This window comes from Pinus tabuliformis, chromosome 5_1 (genome assembly GCF_031772625.1).
Source record: "Pinus tabuliformis cultivar Carrire ecotype Pingquan chromosome 5_1, CPIR1, whole genome shotgun sequence".
Taxonomy (NCBI): Eukaryota; Viridiplantae; Streptophyta; class Pinopsida; order Pinales; family Pinaceae; genus Pinus; species Pinus tabuliformis.
Window position 1 is genome coordinate 540,645,082 of NC_142305.1, and position 8,043 is coordinate 540,653,124.

Below are 8,043 nucleotides of genomic sequence, written 5' to 3' on the forward strand. Positions count from 1 at the left end.
ATGAGTGGTTGCCATGTATTCTGCCTCTATAGTTGAAAGTTCCACTACAGACTATCTCTTACTCATCCAATTGACTGCACCTCTAAATAGGTTAAACACATACCCACTTGTAGATCTTCTATGATCTAGATCTCCAGCCTAGTTTGCATCAACAAAACCATGGATGTCCAAAACTCTGTCCAATCCTAGTCTTCGTTGGTAGCACAGACCATAATCACTAGTGCTACGCAAATACCTGAAAACCCACTTCACTGATGTCCAATGCTCCTTCCTTGGTTTTGACATAAATCTGCTAAATATTCCTACTGCATGTGCAATGTTTGGTCTAATATAGACCATTCCATACAACAAGCCACCAACTGCACTTGTATATGGAACACAGGACATGTCCTCTTCCTCTTCTTGTGCCTTGGGACACTGTTCAGCAGATAACTTTACACCTACAAGAATAGGAACCTTCACTGGTTTACTATCCTGCATATTAAACCTCTGTAATATTGTCTCGACATACTTACTCTGGTTTAACCAGAGCTTCCTCTTTGCCCGATCTAGTTTAATTTCCATGCCCAAAATATAATTTGCAGCACCAAGATCTTTCATGTACAATTTGGAAGACAACTGGGTCTTTAATTCATGGATATTTTCTTTGTTATTTCTAATCAACAACATATCATCCACATACAAGACCAAATAAATAACATGGTCACCAATTAATTTAAAATACACACAATGATTTGCTTTGCTTATGGTGAAGTTAAGTCCCCGTATATATGTATCAAATTTTTGATACCACATCCTTGGTGACTGTTTTAACCCATACAGAGACTTTTTTAACCTGCATACTAGTTCTTTCTTACCCTTCACTGCAAAGCCTTCAGGTTGTTTCATGTAGATCTCTTCTTCCAGATCCTCGTGAAGAAATGTGTTCTTCACATCCATCTGTCCTACCTCAAAATCAAAAGCAACAACAACAACAACAGATAAAAGTAATCTAATAGAAGCTACCTTGGCAACTAGAGAAAAAATATTACCAAAATCAATTCCCAACACCTGGGAATAACCATTTTCTACCAAACAAGCTTTGTATTTCTCCACCTTGCCTTATGCATTCATCTTCTTCTTAAACACCCATTTGCTTCCAATGGGTTTCCTTCCAGCCGACAACTCCACCAAATCCCAGGCCTCAATTTTGTAAAAAGATGCCATTTCATCAACCATGGCCACTTTCCAAAGTTAGCCATTCTCTAAATTTACTACTTCCCTAACAGTTTTGGGATCATCATCAGTAATAGATAAAGCAAAATTTGAATAGAAAGTAGCTGGACTATACTTTTCTGGCTACCTTCTTTCTCAAACTAATCTTTTCACAATTGTAGTTTGTGGCTCTTCATCTTCTGATTCCTCTTCTGCTGTAGAGTTTGATTCCTCCTCCTTTAGCTCAAACTCTATCTTCTCATGTTCCTTTGGTAGGACTTCATGTTTAATAACATCTTTCACCTCTCTAAACACCACATCGCGATTGTACACAACCTTCCTTATTTATGGGTTCCAAAGCTTATAACCTTTTAAACCATCCTTTTAAACCTCTTGTGGAGTCTTATCCTCCAACGTTGATGAAGGTGATCTGTTGACTAAGTAATATGTAGTCTCCACCGCCTCTACCCAAAATTCTTGTCCTAACCCGACACCACTGAGCATGCTTCTTGCCTTTTCCATCAATGTTCTGTTCATTCTTTCTGCAACTCCATTTTGTTGAGGTGTGTATGGAGTAGTCTTATGTCATGCTATACTACACTTAGTACAAAACTTTTCAAATTCCTTCTTGCAAAACTCTCCACCGTTATCTATCCTCAGCACCTTTATCTCCTTCTCTGTCTCGTTTTCCACCAGAGCCTTAAATTCTTTAAAGCTTTCAAAGACTTCAAATTTCTTCCTGAGGAAATATATCCACGTATTCCTTGAGAAGTCATCTATAAATGATACATAGTACACAGACTTACCCAGTGATGGAACTGACATAGGTCCAAACACATCACTGTGCACAAGCTCTAATATCTATTTCACCCTCTTAGCACCAAAGGGGAAACTCACCCGATTATGCTTCCCATATACACAATTTTCACAGAAATCAAAATCCAGAGAGAAATTAGACATACCTTCTACCATAACATTACCATGAAGTATTCGAAGGCCCTTCTCTCCAATATGTCCAAGCCTTTGATACCATAGCATGGTATTTTCTCCAGAGACCACTAGATTTTCTGCTCCACTTTCAGGAACCACAAAACTGTTGCACCCATCAATAACAGTGCTACCCTGAAGCTTGTAGAAAGTTCGAATCCGAACTCCCCACATCAATACTAGTGCTCCTTGAACCATCTTGCAGGTATCTTTCTCGAACACTATTTTTACACTTGCATCATCCAACTTGCTTACAAAAATCAGATTTCTGGCTAATGCAGGAACATGCAGAACACCCTGAAGTGTTATAATCCTTCCACCTTGCAACTTCAACTTGACTTTTTTGCGACTGAAGAATCTAGTCATCCCCTAAGAAGACATCACCACCATCATATTTATCATACTCATAAAACCACTCCCTATGGGGAGTGAAGTGAAAGGATGCATCAAGTTAATCAACTATGTCTCATGATCTACATGTGTACTTGAAGAAGAAGCCAAGTACTCATCCCCACCTTCATCTGAGGTGGTTTTTGCCTTTGCAGAAGGAGCATCATCCCTTTCTCAGGAGCTTTAGATCTACAGTCCTTTTTGAAGTTCCCTTCCTTTCCGCATTTCTAGCACACCTTTACAGGTTTTCCTAGAGATTTAGATCTCCCTCTAGATATAGATCTCCCACTCGAGGATTTATTTTCGTTTTTATCTTGGGATCGTCCTCATACAGGCAAGGCATCACTATTCTAGCCTTCCATATTTTTCTATCTCATCTCCTCCGACAACAAGGATGAGACTATTTCATCAAACTGTAAGGCAGTCACATTTCTACCTATTGCAACAACCAAACTATCCCACGAATCTGGTAGAGAACACAAAAAAATTAATGCACTTATCTTCATCTTAAATTTTTATATCAATAGATAACAATTGGCTTACCACAATATTAAAGGTGTTCATATGCTCTGTCACCAAATCTCCATCCTTCATCCTCGGGTTATACAACTTTTTCTGTAGGAACAATTTATTCACCAGAGACTTAGATTGGTACAAAGTCCCTAACTTGCCCCACAAAGCCTTTGTTGAAGCTTCCCATGATACATTCAACAATAATGAATCTAAGATACACAACCGTATTGTGCTCTTTACCTTCTGATCCAACTTCGCCCAGTCTTTAGTAACATTGTCGTTGGTTTAGTACCCAGATCTATCGCGATCCACTGATCTTTATCCACCAATAGATCCTCCATCTTGAGTTTCCATAACTCAAAACTCTGACCATTAAATTTCTCGATCTCTATCTTTCCACTGCTCGTGATCCTCTTTCACCACAAGAATCGATCCCGTAGATCTCCCATTGAACAAGGTCTACCACAGGCCTGAGCAAAATCCCTCAGCAGCAAAGGTGTCCCCTTGAAGCCAAAACAACTCCGACACCAAATGTAGGTTTTAACCCTGTACATAAATTACCTGCATACGAATTCTAAAAACAGAAAATAAACAATGGCGAGAGCATAAAACATAAAACATATATACACAGAGATTTTCCCTTGGATCCCAAAACCGGGACTACTAGATTGATTTTTCATTATATTCCTTTCAATGTTACAATACATATATATACATGCCGAAGCATCCATAAACCTCAATCCATTAACCCTGGATTAGAACATAACCGTAGTTCCCTTGACCAGATCTATAAAATACCATGGGCAGAAAACCATCATGCCCAAAACCATAGGTAGGTCTGCCCACCTAATATAGGGTCCAAAACAAAATTCCTTGGGGCACGCCCGGACCCCGTAGAGGGGGTGTTGACAAGGTTAATCCTCTCCGCAGACAGAGACGATCCCTCTAGCCCAATGAGTGGGTCTAGCAACTAAAGTGACAATCAACTAGACATCTTCCTAGATTATTTATGAAAAGTAGAACACGAGAGATGGCCTACCTTGCTATGATACTATTCTGATTCCCTTTGTTGATATCCTCGAATTGATTGTGTCACAAACTTGTTCTTGCTTCTTCCAACGCTTATGTACCTACACAAGTGACCAAGAGACAACAAATCATGCCAAAACCAATAGCAAATCCAATAATAAACTACTTAGTTGATCAAGGAATGCCAAGCCAATACATACATGAACATATATATTTTGGGAAGATGAACCAACAATTGTATTATTATTTAAATAATAAAGGGAAGCTTAAAACCATAGCCTTGATGTTGAAAGGTTCTCCTTGAGTGGTAATCCAAGTCCAAGCCAAGAAACTCTCCAAACACTCCTTCTCCAAGTCTAATGAATAGCCTTTAAGCACAAGCTCAACATAGGGGTGCAAATGGACATAGATCAACCATTTGGAAATGGGAGAGGAGAAATTTATAGGTTGGGAGAGGGAGTTAGGACTTCCCCAAAGATAGGATTAGGCCCACATCTCAAGGAGGTAGCTCATAAGGATGAGACCAAGAGGTCAAATTAGGAGGATTCAACCTCATTTATGCGAAACCACCTCCAGCTCGCTGCTCTGGAAGCTTCTAGATCACGAAGCTTCTCATCCTCTTTGGGAAAACTTCCTTTTTGAGACCATCGTGGGTATGAAAGGGAACAAAGTGATGCCATCACTGGCTTAACATGGTGCAATAGGTGATCATTGTGGTTTTGAGCTTCATAAGGGCGATGACTCTCATTTTAGGGTTTCAAGAGCCATTTCTTCAGGGAAAGCTCCAGATATTTTCCAAGCAAAGTTAAAGGAGGGATCTGAGCTGTATACATGGATGAGTATACTATATAATGATCATGTTTCGAGCACTTTAGGGTATGTCACAGGGAAGTGTAGGAGGCATGACAAAATATTGTGTAACAGATGCCTCCTAAAGCATGAAGGCAGAACGAGGAGTGATTGCTGAGATGCTTTACAAGATTTTGGCAAGGACGAGGACACATGTTGTCAGGAGACCTACAAATCAAGGATGCATATACACATACATATATGAGATCAAGGCATGAATCCACAGCATGGACGCAACCATCCCGATGATGAAGGCTATATGAAAAGATCCATGGTATGGGCGCAACCATCCAGATAACAAGGATCATTATAATTATTAAGTCTCACGATATGGTCACAACCATCCATATAGTATAAACATGTGTATAATCATGCGTAACATAAAAATCCATGCAGCCTAAGCCATAAAAGACAAGACTCAGGGTCTTGCGCTCCATCCCGACCTGATCAATGTGTTAGTGCTTAGATTTACCTCAGGCTGAAAAGGCAGGATCCAGGGCTAACGTCAAACCACGCTCAGCCTGGTAGCTAGCCCTACCAAGTCAGGAGAGGGCTCTCTTTGGGTCAATCTCAGCAAATAATGATCTATGGAGCTTGAGATGACTGAAATATCTTATGATTTTAGGCTAGGTATATGTGCAAGAGAGCTGATTTGATAAAATAGTGTTTTGTTGGCTCAAAGGGAAAGGCACATTTTGGGGTTGCGGGGATTGAGGCTCAGTTCTACAGAGATCTCAATGGGGCAAGGTAGGCAATCGTTTTGGCACTGAAATTTAAGTGAGATGGAAGGAATAGATAGGTGATATGTTGAAGAGGGCAAGAGCAATCATGGATCCTCCCCAAACAGCTGAAAACATCAAATAACTAAAGCAAACTTCAAGTAGAGCACTGCACTTTCAATGAATTCTACTTGCACTCTTGTTTGTTTAGTTCATAAGAAATAAGATAGATAATGGCATGCAATCACATAAGCAAATTCACAATTACAAAGAGAAGCACTGTACCAAGACAAACTGCCACATGAATCCCAAAGAGTGTTGCAAATCCCGGTCTCAATTCCTTAGCCAAAATGAAAATATGAGTGTACAATGAAGCTCAATGCTTTCTTAAGAGTCCAACCATGCTAATGACTGAAAAACAACATAATATAGACAAACATAGCTCATCCTTGCCTCTAGGGGTCGAGCTCACATGTTTAGGAGCTGATCCAACTGATTCTAAACTGAGAACTAGAAACTAGGCAACATAATAGCATGCCTCTAGAAACAAGGGAACTGATTCATTCAGTTTCAAACAACCTTTAAACTGATGAATCTACCTCTACAAGTGAAAATCTAACATATTTACATCATGATCCATCAATATACATCAAATTACATCACAAATTTGCCATTAGGAAAGTAAAAAAGTCAAACTAGGCAAAACTGGGCAAAAAACAGAGCAAAACTTGGTCAAACTGGCAATTTTTCCTCTATGTGCCGCACCTGATTCTCTATGCGTCGCGCCTGTTTGGACCCACTTTTGGAGGCCTTCCTGATGTCCAAATGAGCTCCAGGTGTGCTTGCTAGAAAGGTTTGCCTGTCTACTTTCCAACCCAAGTGGAATTTTTCAATTTGGCCTCAATTTGCCCCTCCAAAAGTCCATTCTCCCAACACTGCTTCCTGTGTGTCAAAATAGGGGCAGTGAGGTCATTTTTTAAGTGTTTTGACCTTTTTGAGGACTCAAAACCTGCCCAAATTTCTTGGCCATAGGTAGGCAAGCATAATTATTCATGAAAAATCCAAAAATGCTAAGTTTTTGTGATTTGGAGGCCTCCAGCAAAAGCGAGCGCCACGTGGCGCGGCGCATAGGGCAAAAAAACCTGTTTTTTGTGCCAAAAATTTTCAAAATGCAAAAATTGCTCCAAATTTCTTGAAATTTGGGCTGAGTCTTCTCTATCAAGCATGATGTTGGGCCAAGGAAGCCTCAGCCAATATCTGAAGTCCTTCATCCTCTTTTTTCCTCCTTGATGCTCTCTTTAACTTTGCTTTCAAACTCCTGATTCTCGCTTGGCACACCAAGTTCCGGGACAAGTAATGATATGACAAGTTTCTAAGCATATTATTTTCATTGATGGCCTTCTCCAGCTTCCTCTCCAAGTGGATATTGACTCTTTCAAGCCATGACTCCCTGTCGGCATTGATCTCTTGCTCCAATGAAGTGAACTCCACCCTCCTCCTTTGGGCAGCTTGGCGATTCTCTCGAATGTTTTGCAACTCCATAATCACCTGCTGGTCCTCAAGCTATTTATTCCTCTGCTCCAGGTACTGTATAGTCCATTGAGCTCGATCCAAGTTGGTTGACAAGGCATCAATGTCCGCCTGCTGCTCCTTAATGATTTCTCTAAGATTTGTGCTTTGCGGGCCCATATCGGTATCATCACCCTCAATGAGGATGAAATCAATCTCCCACTCACCTGATGGTCCTTCCTCCTATAGTGGCCTCTTGCCTCGGTCCTGAACCTGTTGTGCTGAGGATGGAAGCGAGGCCCCTTCCACCCCTGGTGGAGATAACACTCGCTTTGCTACTGCAAACAACTGTCTAGTGCCCTTCTGATAGGTGATGAACACTGGCACACTAGCGGTCTGTGTCTCATGGCCCTCATGCTGATAGGAAGGTCCACCTGTCTCATGCCCAGCCTCTGAAGGTCCCTGTGAAACTCTGAAAAACTCACGAGAGATGAAGTCATCCCAAGTGATGCCCTGTAAACCAACCTGATGAACGACCACAATTTTGATGAGAGCAAAACGATAAATACTGTTGAACTGCTGCTAAGGGGTCTTGTGCTGCACAAGGGTGGTCATCTTCTCTATGTTTCGGCACATGAAGTAAGGAATGCTCATCAATCGTACCCGGGTAAAATGCATCAGCAGCTTGATATGATAAGCATATAAGCGGGAGAATCGACCCTCACAGTTGAAATACTTCATGATGAGTTTCATTAAAGGAGCAAATTCATCCCTGAGGTACTGAAAAGGAAACACTCTCTTGAGCTGTCTCAAAAAACCGGGTTTGATGTATGGTTCATAATGCTGCCGGTCA